General features: G+C 38.2%; 1 long non-coding RNA gene across 2 annotated transcripts in view; it reads left to right on the forward strand.

Moving 5' to 3' along the window:
- The window catches only part of LOC111819383 (uncharacterized), a 58,192-nt gene that overhangs the window by 11,759 nt on the left and 20,655 nt on the right, over positions 1-25,778 (forward strand). For both annotated transcript variants that reach the window (XR_002823035.1, XR_002823036.1), the window contains exons 2-3: positions 2,111-2,380; positions 15,302-15,510. This is a non-coding gene — a long non-coding RNA (uncharacterized LOC111819383). The remainder of the gene's footprint in view (positions 1-2,110; positions 2,381-15,301; positions 15,511-25,778) is intronic.

The following is a 25,778-nucleotide window of genomic DNA, read 5'->3' on the forward strand; positions in this document are numbered from 1 at the left end:
ACCACCATTGAATAAATCTTGTGATGGTCTCTTTTGTATGGTCAGGCTTTCTCCAATGAAACTCTAATTGCTCACTGACATTCTCAAATAAATGCCACGGAAATACCCAGGGACATTATACCTAACACACAAAACCAAAAAAAAAAAAACAAAAAAACAAAAAACCAAACCCCTTGCCATCGAGTCGATTCTGACTCATAGCAACCCTATAGGACAGAGTAGAACTGCCCCATAGAGTTTCCCAGGAAACTGCCAACCTTTATGGTTAGCAGCCTTAGCACTTAACCATTACACCACCAGGGTTTCCAACACACAAAAAGGGAGAGGAAATCCCATTAGCACTTACTATACATTTTAAAGTCTAATGCCTCTCACTTTGCCAAAGTTGGTGCATCCATAGTCATGTAAACTGGCCTGAAATGGAGAGATCTTCCATTTCAGTGCGTGCTGGCTCTTAGTGTCCTTTGCAGTGCCTCAAGGGAAAAAGAACCACACCAGCGCTTTAGATGTAGGGCTTTGGACTGGTTCGTTTGCGTTTCCACCTAAGATATACTGAATCAGAATCTACGTTTTAACAAGATCCCCAGGTGATTCTTACGGATAATAAATTTCGAGAACTACTGCTGTACTAGTGGTTCTCAGAATTGGCACATAATGACAGTATTAGCATTGCCTTGAAATTTGTTAGAAATGCAAATTCTCAGCAGGGGTTTGAACTAGACCAAATTAGTTCAAAGCCCTGAGATATTTTAGGCTTGGAAACCCGGGACAAAGCCAGCTTAACTTGCAACTGTTGAATCACAAATGCTATGTTATTCCTCTAAGCACAGATGTGAACAGCTAATCACCATCAACTGGAACTTACTTGTGTGAAAATAAAAATTAAGAGGCTAAACCTTTAATTCCAGAATCCAACAATGAATTCCTCCATTGCCTGATGAGTTAACTCAAAGGAATTTCTGAAACTTCCCAGCGCACTGGGTTAATTTAAGGTTTGGGATATGCTGATGGAGCTCTGAGTGACAGTTACATAAATTACACACACAGGCACACACGTGCACACACACACACACAAATGTGCCCTCACAGAGGGCCCTGGCCTGGGCCTTTTCAGCATGATGTGTGCACCCACTGGAAAGTCACACGTCTTTCACGAGGCCTGTTCCATGTGGCTGTCCACTGCTGGCCCTGTCCACCTGCTTCTCCGTCTTCTGCCATTCCACATGGAAATGTAAATCGAGACTTGGGCAATACTCTTACCATATTTTAGATAGCCTCAGAAGCCCCTAGATGAGATTGGTTTGTCTGAAAAAAGAAAGTAAGCAAGGTAGGGGTTTAAGCAATGTATGGACATTTTACAACTTGTCCCTGCAAAGAGCAGGATAGACAGGGCTTCACAATGCCTTTGAAATACAGGAATCCCTACTGCTGGCTGCCCAGAGACCTACCCTGAACCAGAACTTGATGATTTGTGTCCTCTAATCACCCTTCAGGCATGGCTTAGCCCTTAGTGAGTTAGGGTCACAGCTCCACAGGCTCACAGGGAAAGCAGGTTAAAGACCCGGTCATGTGAATGTGGCTGCCATGTGTGTCTCCATGGTGTCAACCATGGGAAGATGCATCAGGACACACCTGTCCTCATGGCCCTCCAGTTTCTTTTTCCCAGCCAGCTGCTGTTGTTGCAGGGACTGTGTAATAACACTGCAAGTTGGGGGTCTGGAGAGCAGAGTGCAGGTGGAGCAGTGCATGAGTCCTGTGTGCAATTCCAAGCACAGGGTCAGTAAAAACAAGGGAAACCCTCCCTGTGATAGATTTACACAATAGTTCCAACAATGCACACAAATATACCGATAATCATGTGGATGGTGCAGGACCAGGCAACATTTTCTTCAGTTATACATAAGGTTGCTGTGAATCCGAGCCGACTTGCCAGCAACTAACAAAAACACATCTAAGATCTGTCTTACATATAACATTGAAATTTTTAGTCACTAGCCTGGCCCTGCCACATGACTTCTCGATCGTGTAGCCAAAGAAGACTTTTTTTCTGGGTTTCGTTTCTCTGATTTCACTTCCATTTTTCCTTTTATTGTTTTCACGAAATGCTCAGGTCTTCTGAAGAGAAGAAAAAAAAGCACCAATACCCATTTCCTGAGGGTACATGCCCAGGGCAGCACCTTTGTTTGTGCTGGGAGTCAGGGCAAATTCCCCCAAGCAGTGCTGAGAACTAGCAGGAGTGTGGACAGAAACAGAATCAGCAGGCTACCTTAGCACTGAGGGAAGTGCTTCAGAGCATCCTGGATCTTCTTGTGTGATGACTGTGCTGCGTGGTATTTGGGGAACAGAGTGTTTTCCGGCAGATCACATCTCTGAACTCAAGGTGAGTCCACAGGGTAAGAAGCCAGTATAGATTTGCCACAATTCAACATGTACACATTGTTTCCAGTAACCTATCCCTGGACACCTTGCAGCACCAGCAATTCATCATGTCCAATGTTAAATTCAGCTTTTTGTTCACCAACCTGCCTGTCCCTCAACCAGTATCCAGTCTTAGCCAATGGGGCCACCATTCTCCATGGTCATTCTGACCAGAGACATAGGAGTCACCCCCAGAAAGCTTATTTAACCTCTCAGTGCCTCAGTTTCTTATGGTAAACGGGCATAACAATGATACCCCGTATCAGTTTAGTTATTACTGCAATATGCTGTGTAACAAGTACCTACACAATTTCATTGGCATACAACAGTTACCATTTATATTGCACACATCTGCATTTCAGCTGGTGGTCAGCTCATCTGGAATGGGATTGGCTGGGGTGGCTCTGCTGTACACATCTTTCATCGTTGTAGACCAATGGCCTAAATTGTCCATGTTCTCATAACAATGGCAGAAGCTCAAGGGAGTAAGCTAAATTGTACAAACAGTTTTTAAGCCTTTGGTTACATTGCATCTGCTAACATTCCATTGACTAAAGCAAGTTGTATGGCTGAGCCCAAAGTGAAGGGGTAGGGAAATGTACTCCACCATGGAGGTGGTAGGGGGAGTGAGCGAGTATTTTTGAACAATTATCTAATATGCCATAATAATATACCACACTGCCTCAAAGGGCTGTCATAAGAATTAATCCATTAATTGCTGAGTTATTTGTGATGGAGCATTCCCTAGCATTGTCTGTTGCTGCTCTTAGCCTGGTGCTTCCCAGTGGCCCCACCAATCATAGGCCATGTGCTACCAGAATCACAGCCAAATGCTTGGATGGATATGGTAGCGAGGGTCTTATGGTGAAAACCCAGCAGCAAACAGAAGGGCAGGGCTAGGAAACAGCAATGACCCCGACTCGTGTGGAAGAGAGAGATGCAAGGTTGGGGTGAGGGGTAGGAACAGTGGCAGTCACTTGTGGGATGGCACAGTCTGGCTGAAGGGAAGGACCCTTCCTTTTTCAGTCCCTCTGTTCCTGCACCCCCTCTACCTCCACAGTCCCTTCAACTCCCACTTCCATCACCCTGCTCCAAGAAAACAAGGGTGTGGAAGCTGGTGATACTTCTCCTTAATAATTAGCTGGATCTGAACTTAATAATTAGATGTCTGGGCCATCTCTTCCAACCATCTCCTGCTATGTTGGGAAAGCTGTAAAGCAAGTTTTTATGATTTCTGAACTGTCTGTCCAAAGAGGCCTATGGTGTATGGGTGGGGTTGGGTTTCTCAGAGCTGAGGCAGAACTTGACTGTGTTTTCAATTTTTGTAATTTTGAAATTATTTTAAATTTAAGAAAAGTTGCAAGAATAATGCAAAGAACTCTTTTATTTCACCCAGATTCTCCAATTGTTAACATTTTGTTACATTTGCTTTATCCTTCTCTTTCTATATGTACAACAAATATAAATAAATTACATGTTTTTTGAACCATTTGAGAGTAAGTTGCAGACATGATGTCGCTTTTACCTTAGATACTCCAGTGTGTGATTACAAGGTTACAGGGACATTCTGTTACACAACCTCAGTGCAGTGATCAAAGTAGTGAAATTCACTTGGATAAATACTATTGTCTAATCCAGAGTCCAGACAGTTTATCAGTTGTGTTTAGTTGTCATGTCTCTTTAATGTGCTTTAATCTGATCCTCAGTCTTTCTTGTCTTTATGATATTATCATTTTTGAAGAGTACAGGCCAGTCATTTTGTAGAATGTCCTTCAGTTTGGGTTTGTCAGTTGATTAAATTCAGACTATGCATTTTTGGCAGGAAATGACAGAAGAGATGTTGCATCCTCAGTGCATCACATCAGGAGGACCTCAATAACAGTCCCATTGTTGACGGATGTTAACTTTGATCTCTAGGTTCAGGGAGTGTCCATCAGATTTCTCCACTGTAAAAGTACTATTTTCCCCCTTACAATTAATAAATATTTTGTGGGGAGATATTTTGGTGAAAATATGTTTATATACTGCTTCCTACCAAACTTTCACTTTCTAGTTTTAGCATCCACTGATAATTCTTTCTGGAATCAATTATTACGATGATAGTTGTCAAAGAGTGATACTTCTAACTTCATCATTTCTTCTACGTTTATTAATTGGCATTTTACTGTAAGAAAGAATTTTGCCTTCTCAATCATTTCTCTCTGTCTCATCATTTTTCAGTCCATCTATCTATATGACTCATAGTTTCTTATTTTATTCAATGAGTTATAATCATTATGTATTTTGATATTAAAATTATCCCAGAGTTGGCTAGTGGAAGCTCCTTTAAACTGGCTCCTATATCCTGTTGACATGTTCCCATCATTCTTAGAGCAGTTCCTTAGTTTCTGATAAAACAAAAAGTTCCAGGTTCACCTTTCATTTTCCCTGTCCCAACCTTGCAGTCAGTGGCTGGAATTCATGGTAAGTGATATTTAGAAACCAATGTCTGGGTGCTAAGTGTGCTCATTGCTACTGGCATGTCATTGCATCTAGGCTAGCAGTTCTCAACCAGGGGCAATTTTGTCTCCTAGAGGGCATTTGGCATTGTTTGGAGACATTTTTGATTGTCAAAATTATGTGGGGTGGGGGTGCTTACTGCCATCTAGTGGGTAGAGGACAGGAATGCTGCTAAGCATACTATAATGCATAGGCTGAGACTCCCACAACAAGAAATTATTTGGCCCAAAGTGTTGATAGTGCCAAGATTGAAAAACTTTGTTTAGGCTTTCTCAATGGACAGAGCTAGAAAACACACACACACACACACACACACACACACGCATTGATAAATCTCTCTCTTAAACACCATGAGTTCATTGTCATTCTCCAATTCCAACACAATAAGATTATTTGTAGTCCTTCCCTTTTTTTGAAAATTTTTGTGGTAAATTATATATAACATAAAATTTGTCATTTTAATCATTTTGCCATTTTAGGTGTACAATTCAGTGGCATTAGTCACACTCACAATGTTGTGTGACTATGACCAGTATCTATTTTCAAAACTTTTTCTTCACCCGACACAACAATTCTGTACCCACCAAGCAATAACTCCCCATTTCTCTCTTCCCCTAGCCCCTAGTATCCTATAATCTACTTTCTGCCTCTATGGATTTTCTTATTATAGATAACTCAAATAAATGGAAATATACAATGTCCCTTTCTATCTGGCTGAATTTCGCTTAGCATAATATTTTCAAGGTTCATCTATGTTGGATCATGGGTTAAAATTTCATTCTTTTTTATGGCTGAAAAGTACTCCATTGTATGTATATATCACATTTTGTTTATCCATTCATCTGTTGAGGGACACTTAGATTATTCCTATCTTTTGGCTATTGTTCATTATGCTGCAATGAATGTTGGTATAAAAGTATCTGTCTGAGTTCCTGATATCAATTATCTTTTTTTGGAGATATACCTAGAAGCAGAATTGCTGGGTCACATAATAGTTCTGTGTTTAACTTTTTGAATATACACCAAACTGTTTTACACAGAGGCTGCACCATTTTACATTCCCACTGGCACTGCTCTATGGTTCCAATTTTTCCACATCCTCACCAGAACTTGTTATTTTCCTTTTTTTTTAACAAGTCATTTTAGTGAATGTGAAGTGGTATCTCATTGCAGTTTTGATTTGCATTTCCTTGATGACTAAGAATGTTTGGCACCTTTACATGTGCTTATTTATATCTGATTTGGAGAAATGTCTATTCAAATCCTTTGTCTACTTTTTAATTGTTTCTTTTTCTTTTTGTTGTTGAGTTGCACAAGTTCTTTATTTATTCTGGATACTAGACCCTTATCAGATATATGATTTGCAAATATTTCTCTCATTTTGTAGGTTGTCTTTTCACTTTCTTAGTGAAATTATTTGATGCACAAAAATTTTTAATTTTAATGAAGTCCAACTTATATATTTGTCTTTTGCTGCTTGTGTTTTGTCGTATCTGAGAATCCATTGTGAAATTCAAAGTCATGAAGATTTATCCTTATATTTTCTTCCAAGAGTTTTATGTTCTAGCTCTTATATTCAGGTCCTTGATCTATTTTGAGTTAATTTTTGTAGGGATACAGCTTCATTCTTTTGCATATGGAAATTTTGTTGCCCCAGTACCATTTGTTGAGACAGTTCTTTCCCAATAGAATGGATTTGGCACCATTGTTGAAAATCAGTTGACTTTAGATGTATGGGTTTATTTCTTGACTCTCAATCCTATTCTATTGGTCTATATGTCTATTCTTATGCCGGTACCACACGATTTTGGTTACTATAGCTTCATAGTAGGTTTTGAAAATAGGTAGTGTGATTCCTCAAACTTTGTTCTTTTTCCAAATTGTTTTGGTTCTTTGAAGCCCCTTCCCATTCCGTGAAAACCCTAGTAGTGTAGTGGTTAAGAGCTATGGCTGCTAACCAAAAGATCAGCAGTTCAAATGTACCAGGTGCTCTTTAGAAATTCTATGGGGCAGTTCTACTCTGTCCTATAGGGTTGCTATGAGTCGGAGCTGACTTGACGGCAACGGGTTTGGTTTTTTTTGGTTCCCATTCCATATGAATTTGAAGTTGTCTTCTATTCCTATTTTTCTGAGTGTTTTTATCATGAAAGTGTGTTGGATTTTGTCAAATGACTTTTATGTATCAGTTGAGATGATTATGTGGGTTTTTTTCTTTGTTCTATTAATGAAGTATATTGCAGTGAATTTTTTAAAATTTATTTTGTTGAGAATATACACAGCAAAACATACACCAATTCAACAGCTTCTACATTTACAACTTATTGACATTGATTACATTCTTCAGGGCTCATCCTTTTCTGAGTTGTTCCTCCTCCATTAACATAAACTCATTGCCCCCTAAGGTTTTTATGTTGAACCATTTTTGCTTTTGTGGGATAAATCCCACTTGTTCATGGTGTATATTCTTTAATATACTGTTGGATACACTTTGTTAGTATTTTGCTGAGATTTTTGCATCTGTATTCATAAAATATATTGGTATGCACTTTTTCTTTTCTTGTGATATCTTTGACTGATTTTGATATCAGGGTAATACTGGCCTCAGAGAATGAGTTGGGAAGTATTTCCCTCTCTTCTGTTTTCTTAGAAGAGTTTTTGCAGGACTGGTGTTAAATTTTTTTTAAAGGTTTGGCATAATTCACCAATGAAGCCATCTGGTTCTGAGCTTTTCTTTGTGAGAAGTTTCTTGATTACTATTTCAATCTCTTTTCTAGTTATAGATGTATTCAGATTTTTTATTTCTTCTTGAGTCAGTTTTGGTAGTTTATGTGTTTCTAGGAATTCATCCTTTGCATGTAGGTTATCTAATTTGTTGGCATACAGTTGTTCATTGTACAAGCAGTCCCCGAATTATGAATGAGTTGTGTTCCTAAGTCTCTCTTTAAGTCAAAATTGCACGTAAGTCAGAACAGTGAGGTACGGTTCATATCTAATATCAGTCAAATGTTTGTCTTAGTATATAGTACTTATAGTACCTTTCTATACATAAAAAACGTTAAAGAAATACTTCCAGGTACACTAAAGCACCTTTAACATAAGACAGTAATAATAATACTAATGTTTTGATACACATAGCAATGTAGTGCTTGTTATTAAAAACCATTGTATGCACCTCAAATTTTTGATATAATAGACTTTATGAGAATTGGTTCATAACTACAGGTTGTACATAAGTTGGACGTTCATAACCTGAGGACTGCCTATATTCCTTATAATCCTTTTTATTTCTGTAAAGTTGTGGTGATCTTTTCTTTTCTTTTTTCTAATAGTTCGAGTTTTCTGTCCTTTTCCTTGGCCAATATAGCAAATATTTGTTAATTTTGTTTATCTTTTCAAAGAACCGGCATTTGTTTTCATTGATTTTCTCTATTTCTATCCTCTATTTTGTTTATCTCTATTATAACCTTTATTATTTCATTTCTTCTGCTAGTTTTGGGCTTAGTTTGCTCTTATTTTTCTAGTTCCTCAAGGTATAAAGTTATATTATTGATTTGAGGTCTTTCTTCTGTTTCAATGTAGGCATTTGCAGCTATAATTTTTCCTCTGAGCACTGCCTTCTCTGCATCCCTGAAGTTTTGGTTTGCTGTGTTTTTGTTTTTATTAATCTGTAAGAATTATCTAATTTCCTTTATGATTTCTTCTTTGATCCATTGATGTTTTAGAGTGTGTTGTTTTATTTTCACATGTTTGCAATTTCAAGTTCTTCTGTTATTGATTGCTAGTTTCATTCTATTGTGGTTGGAGAAGATACTTTGTATGATTTCATTCTTTTAAAATTTATTAAGACTTGATATGTTGCCTAACATAGTTCTATCCTGGAGAATGATCCATGTGCACTTGAGAAGCCTGTGCATTCTCCTGTGTTTGGGTGCAGTGTTCTATAAATATGTGTTAAATCTAGTTGTTTAATAGTATTATTCAAGTCCTATGTTTACTTATTGATCTTCTGTCTAGATATTTTATGCATTATTGAAAGTGGTGTATTGAAGTCTCAACTTCATTATATAACAATTATTACAGAACTGTCTATATCTCCATTCTTTTCAGTCAATTGAATTGCTTTATATATTTTGGGGCTCTGTTGTTAGGTGCATATATGTTTATAATTTTATTTTTTTCTTGATGAAATCATCCTTAAGTCAATATATAATATTCTTCTTTGTCTTTTGTAAAAAATTTTTTACTTGAAGTCTTTTTGTCTGATATTAGTTCAGCCACTCCAGCTCTCTTTAGGTTACTACTTCATGGAATTTATTTTCCATCCTTTCAGGTTCAACCTATTTGTGTCTTTGGAGCTGAAGTGAGTCTTTTGAAAAGACAGAATATAGTTGGCTTATGTTTTTTATTTTTTTATCCATTCTGCCAATTTTTGCTTTTAGATTGGAACATTTAATCCATTAATTTTAAAGTAATATTATTTTTCTATTTGTTTTCTTTATGTCTTAGACCTTTCTTCCTAGCATTTTTTTCCACTACTGCCTTCTTTTGTGTTTATTTTTGTAGCGAGCCATTTTAATTCTGTTCTCATTTCCATTGGTGTATATATTTGAGATATTTCCTTTATGATTACCCTTGGGATTATATTTAACACTCTATAATAATCTCATTCAAACTGATACCAGCTTATCTTCAATAGCATACAAAAACTCTTCTCCTATACAGATTCATCCTCCTTTATGTCATTGTTGTCACAAATTATATATTTATACATTGTGTGCACAATGCCACAGATTTATAATTAATTTTTATATATTTGTCTTTTACACCATGTGGGGCATAAAAAGTGGAATTACAAGCAAAAAAAAAATACAGTAGTAATAATTTTTATATTTGCCCAGGCAGTTATCTTTATTGGAGAGCTTTATTTTTTTTTCATACAGCTTTGACTTACATTCTAGCATCCTCATTCTAACCTGAAGGACTTCCTTTAGCATTTCTCTGACCATTTGTTTATCGTGGAATGTCTTAATTTCTCACTCAGTTTTTTAAAAAAGTTTATTTAATTTTTAATTTATTTATTGTTGTTTAGATGAAGGTTTAGAGAACAAATAGTTTCTCATTAAACAGTTAGTACACATATTGTTTTATGACAATGGTTAACAACCCCACAACATGTCAACACTGTCCCTTCTCAACCTTGGGTTCCCTATTACCAGCTTTCCTGTCCCCTCCTGCCTTCTAGTCCTTGTCCCTGGACTGTTGTGCCCCATTAGTCTCATTTTGTTTTATGGGACTGTCTGATCTTTGGCTGAACGGCGAACCTCAGGAGTGATTTCATTACTGAGCTAAAAGGGTGTCCGGGGGCCATGCTCTCGGGGTTTCTCCAGTCTCTGTCAGACTACTAAGTCTGGTCTTTTTTTGTGAGTTAGAATTTTGTTCTACATTTTTCTCCAGCTCTGCCCGGGACTGTCTGTTGTGATCCTGAGCAAAGCAGTCAGTGATGGTAGCCAGACAGCATTTGGTTGTACTGGACTCAGTCTATTGGTAGTTGTGGTCCAGTAGTCCTTTGGACTAATCTTTCCCTTGTATCTTGTTTTCTTCATTCTTCCTTGCTCCCGAAGGGGTGAGACTAGTGGAGTATCTTAGATGGCTGCTCACAGGCTTTTAAGACCCCAGATGCTACTCACCAAGGTAGAACGTAGAACATTTTCTCTATAAACTGTGTTATGCCAATTGAGCTAGGTGTTCCCTGAGACCATGGTCCTTGCATCCCTCTGCCTTCTCACTCAGTTTTAAAATACAGTTTTGCTGGATATAGAATTCTTCATTGACTTTTTTTTCGTTTCAGCACTTTAAATATGACATTGCACTACTTTCCGTACTCTATGATCTCTGATGAGAAATCAGCTGTTAGTCTTATTGAGGATCCTTGTGTGTAATAAGTTACTTCTCTCCTGCTACTTTCAATATTCTCTCTTTGTCTTTTGACGGTTTGATTATAATATGTCTTGGTGTGAATCTCTTTGTGTTTATCCTACTTGGAGTTCATTGAGCTTCTTAAATGTGTAGATTCATGTCTTTCATCAAATTTCGGAAGTTTTTAGCTATTATTTCTTCAAATATTAATTTGAATGAATCACCAAACTGTTTTTCCACAGTGACTGCACCATTTTCCATTTCCACCAGCAATGGAGTAAAGTTCCAGTTTCTCCATAACCTTGCCAACACCTGTTGTTTTCCATTTTTTAATCATTGCCATTCTAATAGAGGTGAGGTGATATCTCAGTGTGGTTTTGATATGCATCTCCCTAACTGCTAATGAAAGGAGTCCTGGTGGCACAGTGGTTAAAGCACACACTGGCTAACCAAAACATTGGCAGTTCAACCTTACCAGCCACTTCACAGGAAAAAGATGTGGCAGTCTCCTTCTGTAAAGATTTACAGCCTTGGAAACCCTGTTCTATTCTGTCCTTTAGGGTCACAATGAGTTGAATCAACTCGATGGCAATGGGTTTGGTGTTCTTGTTGGCCATTTGAGTGTCCTCTTTGGTGAACTGTCTATTCAAGCCCTTTGTCCATTTTTTGATTGTTTGTCTTTTCGTTATTAGTTGTAGAAGTTATATATATATATGAATATATATGTATGTATATATATGTGTGTGTGTATGTATGTATGTGTATGTGCATATATATATATAAGACTCTTATCTATGGTTCCTGAAAATATTTTCCCAAGAGGTAGATTGTCTTCTCACTCTTTTGATAAAGTTCTTGATGAACAAAAGTATTTATTTCTTATGAGATCTCATTTATCTATTTTGTCTTTTGCTACATGTGCTTTTGTTTTCATATCTGATAATCCATCTTTAAAAACTAGGCACTACAGCCACACTCCCGTATTTTCTTTTTTACTTTAGATGGCAGTTTACAGAACAAACTAGCTTCTCATTAAACAGTTAGTACACATATTATTTTGTGACGTTGGTGGTCAACCCCATGACATGTCAGCACTCTCCCTTTCTCTACCTTGGGTTCCCTATTACCAGGTTTACTATCTCCTCCTGCCTTTTAGTCCTTGCCCCTGTGCTGGTGTGTCCCTTCAGTCTTGTTTTATTTTATGGGCTGTCTGATCTTTGGCTGAACGGTGAACCTCAAGAGTGACTTCATTACTGAGCTAAAAGTATGTCCAGGGGCCATACTCTCAGGGATTCTCCAGTCTCTGTCCAGTAAGTCTGGTTTTTTTTTTGTGAGTTAAAATTTTGTTCTACGTTTTTCTCCAGCTCTGTCTGGGACCCTCTATTGTGATCCCAGTCAGCACAATTGGTAGTGGTGGCTGGGCACTATCTAGTTGTGCTGAACTCAGTCTGGTGGAGGCTGTGGTAGTTGTGGTCCATCCTTTGGGCCAAGCTTTCCTTTGTGTCTTTGGTTTTCTTCATTCTCCCTTGCTCCAGACAGGGTGACACCAGTGAGTATCTTAGATGGCCACTCACAAGCTTTTAAGACCCCAGATGCTACTCACCAATGTAGAATGTAGAACATTTTCTTTATAAACTACGTCATGCCAATTGAGCTGGATGTGCCCCGAGCCCATGGTCCCAAGAGCCCTCAGCCCAGTTATTTGGTCCCTTAGGGAGTTTGGATGTGTCTATGGAGCATCCACGACCTTGCCTTGGACAAGTTGTACTGGCTTCTCCAGTATTATGTGCTGTCTTACCATTCACCATAGTTAAAACCACTTATCTATTGTCTACTCAGTGTTTTTCCATTCCCACCCCTCCCTTGTAACCATCAAAGACTGTTTCATTTTGTGTGTAAACCTTCACAAGTTTTTACAGTAGTGGTCTCATACAGTATTTGTCCTTTGTGATTGACTTATTTCACTCAGCATAATGCTCTGCAGATTCATCCGTGTTGTGAGATGCTTCGCAGATTCATCATTGTTCCTTATCCTTGCATAGTAGTCCATTGTGTGTATGTACCATAGTTTGTTTATCCATTCATTTGTTGATGGGTACCTAGGGTGTTTCCATCTTTTTGCTATTGTGAACAATACTGCAGTGAACATGGGTATGCATATGTCTATTCGCTGACAACTCTTATTTCTCTAGGATCTATTCCTAGGAGTGAGATTGCTGGATCATATGGTATTTCTCTTTCTAGCTTTCTAAGGAAGCACCATATCGTTTTCCAAAATGGTTGTGCCATTTTGCATTCCCACCAGCACGGCGTAAGAGTTCCAATCTTCCTACAGCCTCTCTAACATCTGTCATTTTCTGTTTTTTTGATTCGTCCTAGTAATGCTGGTGTGAGATGGTATCTCATAGTGGTTTTGATTTGCATTTCTTTAATGGTTAGTGATTGGAGCATTTTCTCATGTGTCTGTTAGCTGCTTGAATGTCTTCTTTGATGAAGTGTCTGTTCATTTCCTTTGCCCATTTTTAAATTGGATAATTTGTCTTTTTGTTGTAGAGATGTTGGATTTTCCTGTAGATTTTAGAGATTAGAACTTTGTGGGATTTCTCATAGCCAAAATTTTTTTCCCAGTTTGTAGGTTCTCTTTTTACTCTTTGGTGAAGTCTTTTGATGAGCGTTTAAGTGTTTAATTTTTAGAAGGTCCCAATTATCTAGCTTTTCTTCTGGATTTTGTGTGTTGTTAGTTATGGTTTGTATCCTGTTACTGCTATATATTAGGGCCTCTAGCATTGATCCTATTTTTTCTTCCATGATTTTTATAGTTTTTGGCTTTATATTTAGGTCTTTGATCCATTTTGAATTAATTTTTTGTATGGTGTGAGGCATAGATCTGTTTCATTCTTTTGCATGTGGAAATCTCATTTTACCAGCACCATTTATTGAAGAGACTCTCTTTCTCCAGTGAATGGACTTAGCACCCTTATTGAAAATCAGTTGACCATAGATTTATAGATTTATTTCTTGACTCTCAATTCTATTCCATTGGTCTATATATCTGTTATACCAGTACCAGCCTATTTTAATTTCTGTGACTTTATAGTATGTTTTGAATTTAGGAAGTGTGAGTCCTCCTACTTTATTCTTATTCAAGATTGCCTTAGTTATTCAGGGTACCTTGCCCTACCATGTAAATTTGGGGATTGGCTTTTCTGTAAAGAAGGCTGTTGGAAATTTGGTGGGAATTGCAATGAATTTATAGATTGCTTTGAGTAGTATTGACCTCTTAACTATATTAAGCCTTCCAATTCACAAACATGGACATCCTTCCATTCATTTAGGTCTTCTTTAATTTCCTTTAGTAATTTTTAAAATATTTTTCTGTGTACAAGTATTTTATCTTCCTGGTTAAATTTATCCATAGGTACTTTTTTCTTTTAGATGCTATTGTAAAAAGTAGTGTTTCCATAATTTCCTTTTCAGCTTGCTCATTTCTGATGTATAGAAACCCAAATGATTTTTGTGTGTTGACCTTGTTCTCTACTACTTTGCTGATTCATTTAGTAATTCTAATAGTTTTCTTGTAGATTCTTTGAAGTTTTCTATGTATGGGATCGTGTCATCTGTGGAAATAGATAGTTTTACTTCCTCCTTCCCAGTTTGGATACGTTTTTCTTTTTTTCCCTAGCCTAATTTCTATGGCTATGACTTACAAAACGATGTCAAATAGCAGTGCTGACAGTGGGCATCCTTGTCTTGTTCCTGATCTTAATAAGAAAGATTTTAGTCTTTCTTCACTGAGTATGATGTTAGTTGTGGGTTTTTCAGAGATGCCATTTACAAGGTCAGAATTTTAGTGCAGGCCCACCAAAATCCAAAACCTGTGATGTTATCACTTTTGAGCCACGTCTTTGTAACATTTTTCTTCAGAACTTGAAAATCTCCAGTGAATTCTCCCTATTAAAGGTGGGTATCAGGTTATATCCATTCATTTTGTCAAAAAAATTATGGTGTGCCTACTATATGTCGAAAATTATTTCTTTATTGGCAAAAGTACACTTAACTATTCAGGGAGTTGTGAAGAAAAATTGCTAAATGTGTGAGGTCCTTGGCACACAGGAGCACTCAGCTGAGTGTACCAAGTCCTGGTGGTGGATGGTCTGCTAGTTAGGTCCCAGGACTTCACCTCTGGGACACCCTGTACTTTAAGCCACCCTCTCCTGGGCCTTTTTTACCTCCCTAAAATTGCTTTGTATATTGATTAGAAACTTTTGTTATTTTTCAGAAAGTCTAAAGATAATCTAGGATCCTGCAATTGAAAATGTCAGTTCTAGCAAATAGTCTTAGAGTCATCATAACTTCATGGATGCTGCCAGCAAGATGTCTATACTGGGATATCTTAGCCATACTGGGAAAGTCTCTGGTATATCCAGGATGTATCCAATATATATACTGAGTATGCTTCATATTCCAGGGGCTGTTCTAGGCATGAACACATCCTAGAGAATGAGATAAATGCAGTATTGTGATCAAGAAGTTTAGAGTCAACTAATATCCTACGTAGAAAGAAAGAAAGATCAGGAACGATCATTTTGTGAATGTGATGCTTCAGCTGAAGTCTGAAGAAAGAGAAAGAGCCAGCAACAGAAACTCAAGGAGAGGGGTGTTTCTGGCAAAAAACAGGTAAGACCATGAGGCAGGAAGTATCTTAACCTAGTAGAGCTCCTAACTGGAGGGAAGCAGGGCTGGGGTGTGAGGAACAGGGTTGAAGGGTAATTAAAGGAGATTAGGTTTGCTAGATGTGCAGACATCAGTTCATTACCTACCTTATATGCCCTGGCAAGGAGTTTACATTTTATTTAAAATGTAACGTGAAGTCTTTAAAAAGTTTCACAGGGACATAACATGATACTTTATATACTGTTAAAAAACAAGCATGGCCGTGATGAGGAGAACAGATTCAAGTCAGCAAGAATGGAAGCATGGACAAAAGTAAAGAGAAAAAGTGGTCCAGGACGATGACTTGAGCTAATGTTGTAGCAGTAAGATGGAGAGATAAAAAGACTCAAGATACTTGTAAGAGGTGGAAGAGACAGGATTTGCTGATGGCTTAGGTTTGGGTGTTGATGGGGAGGAGAGAACAAAAAATTAGCCCAGGCTTGAGTGAATGGTGTGGCCATTACTGATCTGGAGACTAGAGGATGAGTAGGTTGTAGTGGTATGGGGCTGGGGGTAGAATAGAGATCTGTACTCAGAGATCCTTGAAAAAGCAAGAGGTGTAGGACAGTAGGCCTCCACTTTAATGAATTCCAACCTAAAGGGGTCTGTGTTTTCATTAGTTTGGCATAAAGGTAAGGTGTCTCATTCATTTTGAAGATGCTCTTAATTTGGGGCAGCAACAAAATGTCTTTCTATTATGAAATAGTGATAGTAGATTTTTTCTTTGGCAATGTTACTTGAAAAACAAAATGGTGGCTATTTTTAATTCCCATTTAAGGAAATAAAAAGCACTGATTAAAGGAACCCAGAATCTGCAACCCATGGCATGTAGGGTGTCTGAGGGGAACCACAGGGCTGTGCCAAAGCTGGCAGGGAAGGTGGCGGAATGGCAGCCTTTAGGGTTCAGAGAGATAGAGGGTGTCTGAGGAGAAATAGGGAGGGAAGATACTTGCATGGAGGCATTCACCCCTACACAATAAAGGAGAAGGTTATATGCTGAAATATCAAATATAAAGATGAAAACATCAAACAGAGAATTCTCAAAGGTGGCACGTAAATAACAAGACTTTAAGGCAATTCCAGTGCCTGCCCTGCAAAATCCTGGTCTCTAATGTCTGTGTTGAATATATAAGTTTGGAGAGAATGTAAGATTTGGTCCTGCATCCTCCCCTTGACCACAATGACCACCAGAGGGGAGGATTTGCCTGCTGATGACCAGACCTTCTCCTTGTAGCTTATTTCAGCCTTACCAGGAGTGGCTACGTGTTTTGAAGGTGGCTGGAGGGTCGGACTTAGGATCTACCTTGAAAGAAGGAGCCTTTCAAAGTAAACATTTCCTGAGTATTATTTTGGCCTCCGGAGAGCTCTATCTTCTAGGCTCTGTCCTTGCTACCTGGGCTACCTGGGGACACTAGGGTATGACTGAACAGAGCAATTGCCAGTAGATTGCAGCAGCCCCCTTCTCACTCCTACACCTGTTACTGGAGCCCCTACCCAACTATTCAACAGAAACTCCTTAATCTTCCCAGGAAGGAGAGACAGGCCTGGAACTGACATGCCAGAAGACAGGGACCTTCTCAAAGCAGATGAAAATGAGCCTGGGATACTCCTGTGGACATAGCTTATTTCTATTCTCTGTTCTCTCTCACACTCTTTCCCCTTGGCCTCATTCTCTCTACTCTTTCTTACTCCCTCTCCCCTTTCTATGTCCTTCTTGTTCATGGTAGTCTCTTAGAACCAGAGGCATGCATGTCAAGAACACTTTTGCTCCAGCTGTTAATAAGTGACTGGACCCATTTGTGATGGACAGTTTCCCATCCAAGGTGAAGTTACCAAGAAGGAGATTCAGGTGACTCTTAAGCTGATGAATTTGCAGAGGCGTCTTCTTTACTGTGTCCCACTCAGGCCTGGTACTTACACTCTGCTCCAAAGAACTTTGTCTTTCCCTGGTAAACATCACTGTCACCTTCACCACCATCAACATCATCACTACCACCATCACCAGCCCCACCAGCAACATCATTTCCACTGTCACAATCACCACCATCATCATCACCATCACTATCACCACCATCATCATTACCACTATTTCCACCATCACCACTATTACTATCACCACCACTGCCAGGTGTCAGCAGTTACTATGGGTTAGACATTGTGCTACACTCTTTACAGACCGTATTTGAATGCATGATCAGCCTATTTCCATACATTTTTGGCAAAGGGAAGGTAGTGACTGGGTTTAAACTGAAATATGAAAGTATAAGGACTTGTTTTCTGTTCTCAGAACTGTCTTGAAATAAAAGAAATGAAAATAGTCACCTTATTTCTTGTTGTTGTTGTTTCATGCCTTTGAGTTGTTTCTGACTCATAGAGACCCTATGTGCAACAGAACAACACACTGCCTGGTCCTGTGCCATTAAAATCATTGCTATGTTTGAGCCTATTGTTGCAGCCACTGTGTCAATCCATCCTATTGAGGTTTTCCTCTTTTTTGCTGACCCTCTACTTTACCAAGCATGATGTCCTTCTCCGGGGACTGGTCCCTTCTGATAACATGTCCAAAGTGTATGAGATGTAGTCTCGTCATCCTCGCTTCTAAGGAACATTCTGGCTGTACTTCTTCCAAGACAGATTTGTTCATTCTTCTGGAAGTCCATGGTATATTCAGTATTCTACACCAACAGCATAATTCAAAGGCATCAGTTTTCTTTGGTCTTCCTTATTCATTGTCCAGCTTTCTCATGCATATGAGGCGATTGAAAATACCATGGCTTGGGTCAGGAGCACCTTAGTCCTCAAAGTGACATCCTCATGTTTCAACACTTTAAAGAGGTCTTTTGCAGCAGATTTGCCCAATGCAATACGTCATTTGATTTCTTGACTTCTACTTCCATGGGCAATGATTGTGGATCCAAGTAAACTGACATCCTTGACAACTTCAATCTTTTCTCCATTTATCCTGATGTTGCTTATTGATCCAGTTGTGAAGATTTTTGTTTTCTTTATGTTGAGATATAATCCATACTGAAGGCTGTAGTCTTTGATCTTCATCCGTAAGTGCTTCAAGTCCTCTTTGCTTTCAGCAAGCAAGGTTGTGTCATCTGCGCATTGTAGGTTGTTAATTAGTCTTCCTCCTATCCTGATACTATGTTATTCATATAGTCCAGCTGCTCAGATTATTTGCCCAGCATACAGATTGAATAAGTATAGTGAAAACATATGACCCTGACACACACCTTTTCTGACTTTAAACCGTGCAGTAACCTCTTGTTCTGTTTAAACAATTACCTTTTGGTCTATGTAGAGGTTTTACATGAGCACAATTAAGTGTTCTGGCATTCCCATTATTTGCAATGTTATCCTTAATTTGTTGTGATCCTCACAGTCAAATGTCTTTGCATAGTCAATAAAACACAGGTAAACATTTTTCTGACGTTCTCTGCTTTTAGCCAAGACCCATCTGACATCAGCAATGATATCCCTCGTTCCACGTCCTCTTCTGAATCCAGCTTGAATTTCTGGCAGTTCCATGTTAATATACTGCTGCAATCGTTTTTGAATTATCTTCAGCAAACTTTTACTTGTGTGTGATATTAATGATATTGGTTGATAATTTCTGCCTTCTCCTTTCTTTGGAATAGGTGCAAATATGGATTGCTTCCAGCTGGTTGGCCAAGTAGCTGTCTTCCAAATTTCTTGGCATAGACGAGTGATCGCTTCAAGAGTTTCATTCATTTGTTGAAACATCTCAGTTGGTATTCCATCAATTCCTGAAGCCTTGTTTTTTACCAATGTCTTCAGTGTGGTGTTGTTGTTAGGTGCTGTTAAGTCAGCTCTGACTCATAGTGACTTTATGTATAATGAACAAAATGTTGCCTCTTCTTGCACCATCTTTACAGTCTTTGCTATGTTTTAGCCCATTGTTGAAGCTACTGTGTCAATCCATCTCATAGAGGGTCTCCCTCTTTTTTGGTGACCCTCCATTTTTCAAAGCATGATGTCTTTATCCAGTTGTTATTTCCTTCTGGTGACATGTCCGATGTAAGTGAGATGAATGTAATCTTGCCATCCCTGCTTCTAAGGAGCATTCTTGTTGTACTTCCTCCAAGACAGATTTGTTTGTTCTTCTGGCAGTCCATGGTATATTCAGTATTCTTCACCAACAGCACAATTTCAATGTGTCAATTCTTCTTCAGCCTTCTTTTTTGTTGTCCAGCTTTTGCATACCTATGACGTGATTGAAAATACCATGGCTTGTGTCAGTCACACCTTAGTCCCCAAAGTGGCTCAAAATTAATCTTTGCTTTTTAACACTTTAAAGAAATCTTTTACAGAAGTTTTGTCCAATGCAGTATATCTTTCAATTTCTTTACTGCCGCTTCCATGGGCATTGATTGTTGATCCAAGAAGAATGCAATCCTTGACAACTTCAATTTCTTTTCGTTTATCATTGGTGTTTATTGGTCCAGTTGTAAGGATTTTTTTTTTTTTTTTTTTTTTTTTTTTTAGTGTTCAGATATAATACATACTGAATGCTGTATTCTTTTACCTTCATCAGTAAGTGCTTCCAGTTGTCTTCCCTTATGGCAAACAAGGTTGTGTCCTCTGCACATCTCAGGTTGTTAATGAGTCTTCCTCCAATCCTGATGCCACATTCTTTTTCATATAGCCCAGCTTCTCAGATTATTTGTTCAGCATATAGATTAAATAAAATGAAAGTATATAATCCTGCTACACATCTTTTCTAATCTTAAACCACACAGTATCTCCTCATTCTGTTGGAAAAACCTCCTCTTGATCCATGTGCAGGTTTTGCATGGGCATAATTAAGTTTTCTGAAATTCTCATTCTTTTCAATTTTATCCATAATTTGTTATGATCCACACAATTGAATTCCTTCACATAGTCAATGAAACACAGGTAAACATCTTTCTTGTGTTCTCTTGTTTCAGCTAAGATCCATCTAACATCAACAGTGATATTCCTCATTCCACGTCCTCTTCTGAATCTGGCTTGAGCTTCTTGCAGTTTCCTGTCAATGTACAGCTACAGCCATTTTAAAATTATCTTTCACAAAATTTTGCTTGCATGTCGTATTAGTGATATTGTTCGATAATTTCTGCATTCTGTTTGATTGCCTTTCTTTGGAATCAGTACGAATATGGATCTCTTGCAGTCAGTTGGCCAGGTAGCTGCCCTCCACATTTCTTGACATAGATGAGTAAGCGCTTCAAGCATTGCATCTGTTTGTTGAAGCATCACAACTGGTATTCCATCAATTCCTGGAATCTTGTTTTTCTCCAATGCCTTCAGTACAATTTGATCTTCTTCCTTCAGTACCAGTGGTTCTTGATCATATGCTACCTCCTAAATGGTTGAACGTAGACCAGTGCTTTTTGTTAAAGTGATTCTGTGTATTTCTTCTGTCTTCTCTTAATGCTTTTTGCATCATTCAATTGTTTGCTCATAGAATCCCTCAATATTGCAACTCGATTCTTGAATTTTCTCTTCAGTTCTTTCAGCTTGAGATGCCGATTCTGTTCTTTTCTTTGGTTTTCTAACTCAAGGTCCTTGCACATTTCATTCTTGAGTTACCCTTTGAAACCTTCTGTTCAGCTTTTTCTTTACCATTTTTATGTTTGCGTTAGCTACTCTGCACTCAAGAACAAGTTTCAGCCCCTTCTGACATCCATTTTGGATTTTTCTTTCTTTCCTGTCTTTTCCATGATCTTTTACTTTTTTCATGTGTGGTATTCTTGATTTCATCCCACAACTTCTCTGGTCTTTGGCCGTTAGTGCTCAGTGCATCAAATCTATTCTTGAGTTGGTCTCTAAATTCAAGTGGGATGCATTCAAGGTTGTACTTTGGCTCTCTTGGGCTAGCTTTGATTTTCTGAGGCTTCAACTTGAACTTATACACAAACAATTGATAGTCTGTTCAACACTTTGTCCCTGGCTTTGTCTTGACTGATAAAATTGAGTTTCTCCACCATGTCTTTCCACATATGTAGTTGATTGATTCTTGTATAAACCATCTGGCAAGGTCCATGTGTATAGTCGTCATTTGTTTTGTTAAAAAAAGTATTTCTGATGAATAAGCCATTGGTCTTGCAGAATTCTGTCATGCGATCTCTGGCATCGTTCCTATCACCAAGGCCATATTTTCCAACCACTGATCCTTCTTTTTTGTTTCCAGCTTTCTCATTTCAATCATCAGTAGTTATCAATGCATCTTGATTGCATTTTTGATCAATTTCAGACTGCAGCAGTTTGTAAAAATATTCAATTTCTTCACCTTTGGTATTCATGGTTGGTGCGTAAATTTGAATGATAGTCACGTTAACTGGTTTTCCTTGTAGGTATATTGATGTTAACCTCTCACTGACAGCATTTTACTTCAGGATAGATCTTGGAATGTTCTTTTGGGCAAGGAATGCAACACTATTCCTCTTTAACTTGTCATTCCCAGCATAACAGACCATATGATTGTCAGATTCAAAATGGCCAATACCAGTCCATTTCAGCTCATTAATGCCTAGGATATCAGATCTACAAGCATGCAGTTTCATTTTTTGACGACTTCCAATTTTCCTCAATTCATACTTTGTCTATTACACATTCCTATAATTAATGGATGTTTATAGCTGTTGCTTCTCATTTAGAGTTGTGCCACATCAGCAAATGAAGGCTTTACTCCATCTACATCATTAAGGTTGACTCTACTCTGAGGAGGCAGCTGTTCTGCAGTTGTGTTTTGAGTGCCTTCCAACCTGAGGGACTCTTCTTCTAGCACTGTATCATAAATGTTCTGTTGTTTTCTGTAAGGTTTTCATTAGCCAATTTTCAGAGATTGATCACAAGGCCTTTCTTGAACTTCTTCAAGTTTTGATCCACAAATTCCTTCCTGGTCTGCTCAGTCAGCAGTGTTCCTTTCTCTCCGAGGTCCCACAGCACTTTTGTCTTCACAAGGGCATTTACCATCCTTCTCTTTGAGTATTTCATACCTGTGTGTGTTTCTGTCCTCAGACCATGAATTCCTGGAAGGCAAGAATTGAGTTTGCTTCTTCTTCATGTGATATGCCTCTCAGAGACTGAAATAATCACAAACACTTGTTGTAGTTAGCTGCCATTGAGTTGGCTCCCAAATCATGGTGAGCCCATGCACAACTAAATGAAATACTGCATGCTCCTGTGCCATCCACGTGATTGACTGTGGATCAGACTGTTTTGATCCATAGGGTTTTCATTGGCTGATTTTCAGAAGTATATTGCCAAGCCTTTCTTCCTTCTCGGTCTTAGCTTGGAAGATCTGCCATAACATGATAGCAACACGCAAGCCTCCACTAATAGAAAAAAACTAATAATAACAACAGTGATAATAATAATAATAATATAATAATAATAATAACAGCTAACAATGAACATGTTGTTGTTAGTAGCCTACGTATAACCTTATGTATAACAGAACAAGACATTGCCCAGTCCTACCTCATCTTCATGATCACTGATATGTTTAAAAACATAAAAAAATTCAATTGCTGTTGAGTTGATTCCAACTCATGACAACACCATATGTTTCACAGTAGATATATGATATATTGGGTTTTAAAAAAAATATTTATTTTTGATGGCAATATACACAACCAAACATACATCCATTCACAATTTCTACATGTACAACTTAATGACATTGATTACATACTTCACATTGTGTCACCATTCTCAGTATTTCTACCGATATTGTTTCATCATCAATTTAGACTCCCTGTTCTCTATAGTGTTTTCAATGGCTGATATTTTAGTTTATTATTTATTTTTGTTGTACTTTAGATGAAGGTTTACAGAACAAACTATCTTCTCATTAAACGGTTAGTACGTAATATTGTCTTATGACATTGGTTAACAACCCCATGACATGTCAGTACTCTCCCTTCTCGACCTTGGTTTCCCTATTACCAGCTTTCTTGTCCTCTCCTGCATTCTAGTCCTTGTCCCTAGGATAGTGTGACCCTTTAGTCTTGTTTTGTCCTATGACTCTGCCTAATCTTTGGCTAAAAGGTGAACCTCCTGATTGACTTCATTACTGAGCTAAAAGTGTGTCCGGGGGCCATACTCTTGGGGTTTCTCCAGTCTCTGTCAGACCAATAAGTCTGGTCTTTTTTTTTTGTGAGTTAGAATTTTGTTCTACATTTTTCTCCAGCTCTGTCCAGGACCCTGTACTGTGATCCCTGTCAGGGTAGACAGTGGTAGTAGCCAGGCACCATCTAGTTGTGCTGACCTTAGTCTGGTGGAGGCTGTGGTAGTTGTGGTCCATTAGTCCTTTGGACTAATCTTTCCCTTGTGTCTTTGGTTTTCTTCTTTCTCCCTTGCTTCAGATGGGGTGAGACCAGTGGAGTATCTTAGATGGCCGCTCACAAGCTTTTAAGACCCCAGATGCTACTCATCGAAGTAGAATGTAGAACATTTTCTTAATAAACTATGTTATGCCAATTGAGCTAAATATTCCCTAAGACCATGGTCCCCAAGCCCTCTGCCCAGCAATTCAGTCCCTCAGGAAGTTTGGAAGTGTCTATGGAGCTTCCATGACCTTTCCTTGTACAAATTGTGCTGGCTTACCGAGTATTGTGTACTGTCTTACACTTCACCAAAGTTAACACTTATTTGTTGTATGTTTAGTGTTTTTCCACTCCTATCCCTCCCCTCCCTTGTAACCATCAAAGATTGTTTCATATTGTATGTACACCTTTTCATGAGTTTTTGTAGTAGTGGTCTCATACAATGTTTGTCCTTTTGTGATTGACTTACTTCACTTGGCATAATGCCCTCCAGATTCATCCATGTTGTGCGATGCTTTGCAGATTCATCGTTGTTCTTTATCCTTGCATAGTACTCCATTGTGTGTATGTACCATAGTTTGTTTATCTAGCCACCTGTTGATGGGCATCTAGGTTTTTTCCATTTTTTGCTATCGTGAACAATGCTGCAGTGAACATGGGTGTGCGTATGTCTATTTGTGTGACTGCTCTTATTTCTCTAGGATATATTCCTAGGAGTGGGATTGTTGGATCATATGGTATTTCTATTTCTAAGTTTCTAAGGAAGTGTCATACCTTTTTCCAAAATGGTTGTACCATTTTGCATTCCTACCAGCAGTGTGTAAGAGTTCCAGTCTCCCCACAACCTCCCCAACATTTGTTATTTTCTGTTTTTTTTTTTTTTTTGATTCGTGCCAGTAATGCCGGTGTGAGATGGTATCTCATTGTGGTTTTAATTTTCATGTCTCTAATGGCTAGTAATCATGAGCATTTCCTCAAGTGTCCGTTAGACACTTGAAGGTCTTCTCTGGTGAAGTGTCTGTTCATTTCCTTTGCCCATTTTTTAATTGGATTATTTGTCTTTTTGTTGTAGTGTTGTTGGATTTTCCTGTAGATTTTAGAGATTAGAACTTTGTTGGATTTGTAATAGCTATTTTTTTTTCCCCCAGTCTGTAGATTCTCTTTTTATTCTTTTGGTGAAGTCTTTTGATGAGCACAAGTGTTTAATTTTTAGAAGATCCCAGCAATCTGGCTTATCTTCTGAAGTTTATATGTTGTTAGTTATGGTTTGTATCCTGTTAATGCCATGTATTAGGGTCTCTAGTGTTGATCCTATTTTTTCTTCTATGATCTTTATAGTTTTTGGTTTTATATTTAGGTCTTTGAACCAATTTGAAGTAGTTGTTGTGTATGGTGTGAGGTATGGGTCCTCCTTCATTTTTTTGCAGGTGGACATCCAATTTTTCCAAAACCATTTGTTAAAAAGACTGTCTTTTCCCCATTTGATGGACTTTGAGATCATGTCGAAGATCAGGTGACTGTAGGTGGATGGATTTACATCTGGGTTCTCAATTCTGTTCCATTGGTCAATGTATCTGTCACTGTACAAGTACCAGGTGTTTTGACTACTGTACCTGTATAGTAGGTTCTGAGGTCAGATAGTGCGAGTCCTCCTACTTATTCTTCTTCAATAATGGTTTACTTACCTGGGGCCTCTTCCTTTCCATATAAAGTTAATGATTAGTTTTTCCATCTCTTTAATGAATGTTGTTGGTATTTGGATTTGGATTGTATTGTATTTATATATTACTTTGGGTAGAATTGTCATTTTTACAATGTTGAGTCTACCTGTCCATGTGTGTGGTATGTTTTTCCATTTATGTAGATCTCTTTTGGTTTCTTGCAGTAGTGTTT

The sequence above is a fragment of the Trichechus manatus genome, unplaced genomic scaffold (genome assembly GCF_000243295.1).
Source record: "Trichechus manatus latirostris isolate Lorelei unplaced genomic scaffold, TriManLat1.0 scaffold00441, whole genome shotgun sequence".
In the NCBI taxonomy this organism is placed as follows: Eukaryota; Metazoa; Chordata; class Mammalia; order Sirenia; family Trichechidae; genus Trichechus; species Trichechus manatus.